Source organism: Triturus cristatus, chromosome 7, assembly GCF_964204655.1.
Source record: "Triturus cristatus chromosome 7, aTriCri1.1, whole genome shotgun sequence".
In the NCBI taxonomy this organism is placed as follows: domain Eukaryota; kingdom Metazoa; phylum Chordata; class Amphibia; order Caudata; family Salamandridae; genus Triturus; species Triturus cristatus.
In genome coordinates, this window is record NC_140590.1 from 152,708,943 (window position 1) to 152,716,046 (window position 7,104).

The following is a 7,104-nucleotide window of genomic DNA, read 5'->3' on the forward strand; positions in this document are numbered from 1 at the left end:
TTATTGCCTGTGTGTTGAATATAAATGTTATTTACATACATCACATGTGAAGCCTCTTTTGTGATGTTACAGTTATTTATTGTGAGTGAGTGCTGTGCTAATGTTTATAAAATGCCTCTGTGGTAAGCCTGACTGCTCAGTGCCGAGCTACCCAAGGGTGAGCGCAGCTTATACAGTGTGCGTAATCACCCGCCCCTGATGGTAGTGGTAGAATCAGGCTCAGACAACCAGAAAGTGCCGGTTTCAACAACCTCTCACTACTATTAAAATGTTTGCAGAGCTCATGACTTAAAGGTAAAGATATTTTGGTTCACATTCCAGTCTGTCGTTTTTGTTCACTATCCCACTTTAGAGAGAACACAGCCATATTCAAATTAGATGGGTTGTGCTCAAATAGGCATAGTCCAGCCGCCTGGACTTCCAGGCTGTAATCCCTTGAAACTGGGAAACAAGCACCCCAGATCACTTTTAGCCCATTTTAGCTCATCAGTGAGATAGTAGGTACGATTAAGGCATAGTAAGACATACCTTCCGCATGCAAGGTGTCATCTGCAACAACCTACAAAGTGAAAGTAGAAATTCTTGAATTCATCTCATGTACCGGTCATTGCTCACACAGTCTGGGTCCTGCTCCAACAGCAGCAGTCCAATCTGAAGGGCCTAGCCAGGTACATTGGAAGCAAGCCAATACAAGACCGATTTTGCCTTATTTAGGCGTTCTCAGTGAGCTAAAGCTTGAGATCAAAGGCACAGTGAGTACAGGACTCAAAATCTGTGCAGACCTGCTATGCTTGTTGCAGGGTGCAGTGAAGGGTACTGTGTGATGCGGGATAGGACACCATAGGGTGTGGCAGAGGATATAGTGTGTTGTGTTCCCGATCCCACAGACTACGCGAGACACATCAGATCGTTTCAGGTATTCTTTATTATCATTACTTGTCTCGTGCGTGGACCCTGACCTCTCGTCCTGAGGTCCTGCCCTGGAATGCCCCTGTCCCCCGTTCCCCCTCCCCTCACCGGAACTGGTGTCCAGTGTCCTCTGGCCTCTGCCCTTTGCCCCAGGGTCCTAGTGCCCCTGGTCTGGGCATGACATCTCCCCCCTTGTTGCAAACATTTTTTTTTTGTTTTCGCTTCTCGTCCTTAAAGAGAGAGAAAGAGAGAGAGTGAGAGAAAGAGAGAGAAAGAGAGAGAGTGAGAGAGAGAGAGAGAGAGAGAGAGAGAGAGAGAGAGAGAGAGAGAGAGAGAGAGAGAGACAGAGACAGTCTCCACGGACCTCTGTCTTCTCACATTTCTTCAATTAGTCTTTTTGTTTTCTTGCATTCTCTTCTTGGTCGTTGCGTTCTGATGTCCACTGGAGCTGTCTCTTCATGTGTCTCTTCCTTCAGCCCATGTGTTGGCAGCTCCTCTGCTTTTAATTTCAATTCTCTGAAGTGCGAGCTGTTGCGAGTGATGTGGTATGGCCCTGCTGAAGCCGTTATCATTGGCCCTTTCACTCCTGTCACTGTCAGTGGGTCCCTTGAGAAAACACTGTCTGACTTTCGCACTTGTCTCTGCCGTACTACCACGGTGTCTCCTTCTTCTATCTTTGTGCTTGCCGCGTGTCTTCTCCGATCAGCATATGCCTTCATCTTTCCTTTTGCTTCGGTGTCTCTCGTTGCTATGTCTTGTCGCTCCATGCTTTCCTTTTCTTTTACTTGTGGCAACCTCGTCCTGCTTGATCGCCCCAACACCAGTTCTGCGGGGCACCTTCCTGTGGAGCTGTGAGGGGTGTTTCGATAGTCCCTTAGGACCTGGCACAGAGCTTGTCCTATTGAGATCTGCGTCAACTTTGCTCTTTGTATTGCCTTTTTGATTGTCCCCATGAACCGTTCTGCCATCCCATTTGCTTGTGGCCATAGGGGAGTTATTCGTCGATGATTGATCCCGAGGTATTCCATGAACCTTTTGAATTCCTCGCCTGAAAATGGGGGCCCATTGTCCGTCTTCAGTGTCTGTGGTGAGCCCCATGCTGCGAAAACATCATCCAGGACTGGCAGTGTTGCGTTTGCTGACGTTGATGCTACCTGCCTCACTATTGGGAATCTGGAGAATTCGTCTATTATTACCAGCAAGTAATTTCCTGTCTCCAGAGGTCCATAGAAGTCAGCCGCCAGTTCTGTCCACACTGCCTTTGGTAGTTTGGACATTTGCAGTGGCTCCGGCTTTGATGGGGGCCCTGTTACTTGGCAGATGTGGCAGTGCATCACGGTGTCTTCCACCATGTTGTCCAGTCCCGGGAACCACACTTTTTTTTGCCACAATCCCTCGATGTGACTCATGTGCTAGTTCTACTGTCCTTCTCCTCAGGGTTTGCGGTATTACAATTCTGGTACCTCTCATCATCATTCCATTTTCGCTTTCTGAGAGTTCTTCGCTGATCTTTTTGAATGCAAGCAGTTCTTCTTTTCTAACACCTGCTTCCCAGTTGTTGTTGTTGTTGACGTGCCTCCACTTTTGCTGTTTCGTCACTTTCATTATTGCTTGCATGGTGAGGTCTTTCCCTGTCTCCTGTTCCAGTTCTTCCATTGATATCGTTGCCGGTGTGTTGAGTTTGAGTGCAAAGTTTAGGTATTCCTCTGCCATTGTTGTTACTTGAGACGCTTGTGGCAGGGGGTGCCTTGACACATAATCAGCCGGATTGTGTTCCTTTCCTGGTTTGTGTATTATTTTGAAGTTGTAGTCCATTAGCCGTATTCCCCACCTCTCTATCCTGGGTGGTATTTTTGCATTTGGATTTCCGTATATTGTTATCAGTGCTTGGTGATCTGTTATTATTGAGAAAGGTTTTCCGTAGATGAGCATGTGGTAATGTTCACATGCCCATACTACCGCCAGGCTCTCTTTTTCCGGCTGGGAGTATCCTTTTTCGAAATCCGATAGGCTTTTGCTTCCATATGCTACTACATGTCTTGGGGAGTCTTTTCCTGGATGGTGTTGCGCCAGTATTGCCCCTAGCCCCACTGGGCTAGCATCTACGGTCAGTTCAGTGCACAGTCTCGGATCAAAGTATGCTAGGTGATCTACTGCCGTTACGGCGCTTCTGTTCTCCTCAAACGCTTTGCTGTATTTTTCAGTCCATGCAAAACTTTGTCCTTGTTTTGTTAATTCCCTCAGCGGTGCACTTGCAGTAGCGAAGTCTTGAATGTACCTTGCACAGTAGGTGGCCAGGCCAAGAAATGACCTCACTTCTGCCACATCACTTGGTTGTTGTGCTCTTTCCAGCGTTTTTACCTTGTTGCGATCCGGCCGCATTCCTTTCTTGGAGAAGATGTGGCCAAAGAATACTAGTTCGTCTCGCTCCAGCTCACATTTCTCTTTATTTAGTGTCAGACCCGCCTGCTTTGAGTGAGAGCATACCTCTCTTAGGGCTTTGTCGTGCTCCTCGTTTGACTTTCCAAACACCAGGATGTCATTGCTGTAATTCAGGCTGTTTTTTACCGGTCTTATTACTTGTCGTATTGTCTCTTGAAATATCTCCGCAGCCGACGATACACCAAAGCTCAAACGTTTGTATCTGAACAGGCCTAGGTGTGTGGAAAACGTCGTGATGTATCGAGACTGAGGATCTAGTTCTAGCTGGTGGTATCCCTTGCACAGGTCTAGTTTAGAGAACCGCCTCATGCCTGTTAGACAGCTGATCATATCATCAAGGTGCGGTCTGGGATGTCTCTCGCGTTCAATTGCTTTGTTTGGTATCCTCATGTCGACACAGATTCTTATTTTTGACGTGTCTTTCTTTGGTACGGCCACGATCGGTGAAACCAATGGCGTAGGTCCTTCTGCTGGTTCTATGATGTCTTGCTTTAGTAATGCATCCAATTCCTCTTCTACCTGCGGCTGCAGGTGTATTGGTACCAACCGATGATGTTGCGCTATTGGCCTTACTGTTTCATCAATGTGTAGTGTTATTTGCCGCCCTTTTAGCTTCCCTAAGCCTTGCAGTAGTTTGGGGTATTCATTCAGGATGCTTCTTTTATCTCATATGTTGTAAGTCATTTCAAAAAGACCCATCATCTGAGCTGTGATGTTGCTCAATAGGCATGGCACTGGGATGTCACCCTTTAACACATGAATTTCTTCCTTTGTCTTTTGGTCTTTGTATGTTAGTTCTTCTGTAAATTTCCCCATGTTTGTTACTGGTGTCCGGGACCCCCAGGTGAATACTTCAACTCGGGACGGCCTCAAGCTTGGCTTTATTTTCATTTTTTCGTATTCCGATTCACACGTGATGTTACATGTTGCGCCACTGTCTAGGACAAACTTTGCTTTGTGTGACCCTACACCTATTGTCACCGATTCTGTCCTTTTTATCTTGCTTTTGTCTACCAGACATATGCTTTCTCCGCTTTCACCCTCCTCAGCTTGTTCGGTAGTGACATCCGACATGAGATATAGTCGTCCCGTCGATACCTCTTCTTTTTCTTCTTCGGATTCTATTGAGGAGCTCCTTATTTCTGTTTCAACGTGTCGGACATGCCTGCTTGCTGATGCTCGTGGTCTTTCTGTTCTTCCTCTATCGTTCCTGAATTGCATTCCTTGACACACACTGGCATAGTGATTTCTCCCATTGCACTTCCGACATGTCTGACCAAACGCCGGGCACGTTCCTCGATGTGGAAATTCAAGTCCACACCTGTAGCACGTTCCTTCTGGTCGTTTCTTCAATGTCTGGTCATTTCTGTCTTTCTTCCATCCACTTGTGCGGTTGTTGTTTGTCATTCGGTGCACTTGGTCCACTGATCGTTCCTTTCCTCGTTCCATTTCCTTTGCTTGTGCTGTCGCTCTTGCTTCTGCTCTTGCTAGTGATAGGATGTTTTCTAAGGACGTTGGCTCCTTTAGAATTCTTGCGCGAAATTCCGTGTCACGGCAGCCCTCTATGATGCGCAGTCTGATGGCTTGTTCGTTATCGAATTTGTCGAATTCACAGTGTGTTACAAGCTTTCGCAGTCTCGTTGCGAAATCATCCAGCGTTTCATCTTGTTGTTGGAAAGCGATCGAGAAGGTATATCGCTCGAAATCGACATTTCTTTGCGGGTCAAATTTATTTGTCAGACACGCTTTTAGTTTGTCGTAGGTGGTAGTCTCCTCTTTTGGCAGTGTCACTAATAGGTCTTCAACTTCATCCCCTACTAGGTTTAAGAATAGGCCTAGTTGCTTTGCTGCTGTCACATCCGTCGCTTCCTTGTACCGTTCAAAACGCCTGATCCATTTTTTCCATCGTATTCCTGCTTGTGGCTCTGATGTGTTAAATCGTAATGGTCTACGATATTGTGCACTTTGTTTTTCTGCCATCTTTTTCTTTTATTGCTGCCTCTTTGTTTGCCTTTGCCAAAGCTTGTTTTCTGCTTCTTGTTTCTTTATTTGTCCTTGCCAGTGCTTGTTTTCTCCTTTTGTTTGCCTTTGCCAAAGCTTGTTTTCTGCTTCTTGTTTCTTTATTTGTCCTTGCCAGTGCTTGTTTTCTCCTTTCAGTGTTGTATTTGGCACTTTTCTTTCCTTGCCTGACTTTAAAATGGCCGTCGCGCTGGTCTGTCTTCTTATCGGTCTGTTTGCCTGACCTCAAAATGGCCGCCGGTGGTCTTGCGATACTTTGTCCACCTATCGGGACGCTGCCTGACTTCAAAATGGCCACCCGCTGTTTCTAAATGCTTATTGTCCCTCATTCTGCCTGACTTCTGCCCTCTTCTCGCGATATTTCGCGCTGCAAGCAGTTCACAGCGCTCGTTCACTCGGCTTTCCCAGTCACCTTACCGTGTGATGCAGGACAGTCTTCTTTCGCTCGATGACAGTCGGGGTGGGCTCCCGCGCCGTGTCTCCTTCTGTAGCCGCACACACGAGGCAGGGTGGGCTCCTGGTCTCGATGACGGTGTCCTTCGACGCGGCGGACTGCCGCTCTTCTTTCTTCTGCTGGGCACACGATCACGCACCTTCGTCACCAGTTGTCGTGTTCCCGATCCCACAGACTACGCGAGACACACCAGATCATTTCAGGTATTCTTTATTATCATTACTTGTCTCGTGCGTGGACCCTGACCTCTCATCCTGAGGTCCTGCCCTGGAATGCCCCTGTCCCCCGTGACCCCCTCCCCTCACCGGAACTGGTGTCCAGTGTCCTCTGGCCTCTGCCCTTTGCCCCAGGGTCCTAGTACCCCTGGTCTGGGCATGACATCGTGTGAGGTGAGTTAGGATAGTCTGTGGTGCAGGGTAGGATCCCAAGTGACGTGAGACAGGATATTGTGCAGCATAAGGTAGGATACTGAGTGATGCGGGCTAGGATGCTGTGGGGTGCAGTGCAGGTTACTGTAGTATGCACATAGGGTATTGTGAGATACTGTGCATGATACAGTGCATGCAGGTTGGGAGGCTGTGGTATGTGGGGCAGGATAGAGTGTGATGCGGGCTAGGATGCTGTAGGGTGCGGTGCAGGTTACTGTGGTATATACATAGGGTATTGTGAGATACTGTGCACGATACAGTGCATGCAGGTTGGGAGGCTGTGGTGTGTGGGGCAGGATAGAGTGTGATGCGGGCTAGGATGCTGTGGGGTGCGGTCCAGGTTACTGTGGTATGCACGATAGGGTATTGTGAGATACTGTGCACGATACAGTGCATGCAGGTTGGGAGGCTGTGGTGTGTGGGGCAGGATAGAGTGTGATGCGGGCTAGGATGCCATAGGGTGCGGTGCAGGTTACTGTGGTATGCACATAGGGTATTGTGAGATACTGTGCATGATACAGTGCATGCAGGTTGGGAGGCTGTGGTGTGTGGGGCAGGCGAGAGTGTGATGCGGGCTAAGATGCTGTGGGGTGCGGTGCAGGTTACTGTGGTATGCACAATAGGGTATTGTGAGATACTGTGCACGATACAGTGCATGCAGGTTGGGAGGCTGTGGTGTGTGGGGCAGGATAGAGTGTGATGCGGGCTAGGATGCTGTGGGGTGCGGTGCAGGTTACTGTGGTATGCTCATAGGGTATTGTGAGATACTGTGCACGATACAGTGCATGCAGGTTGGGAGGCTGTGGTGTGTGGGGCAGGATAGAGTGTGATGCGGGCTAGGATGCTGTGGGG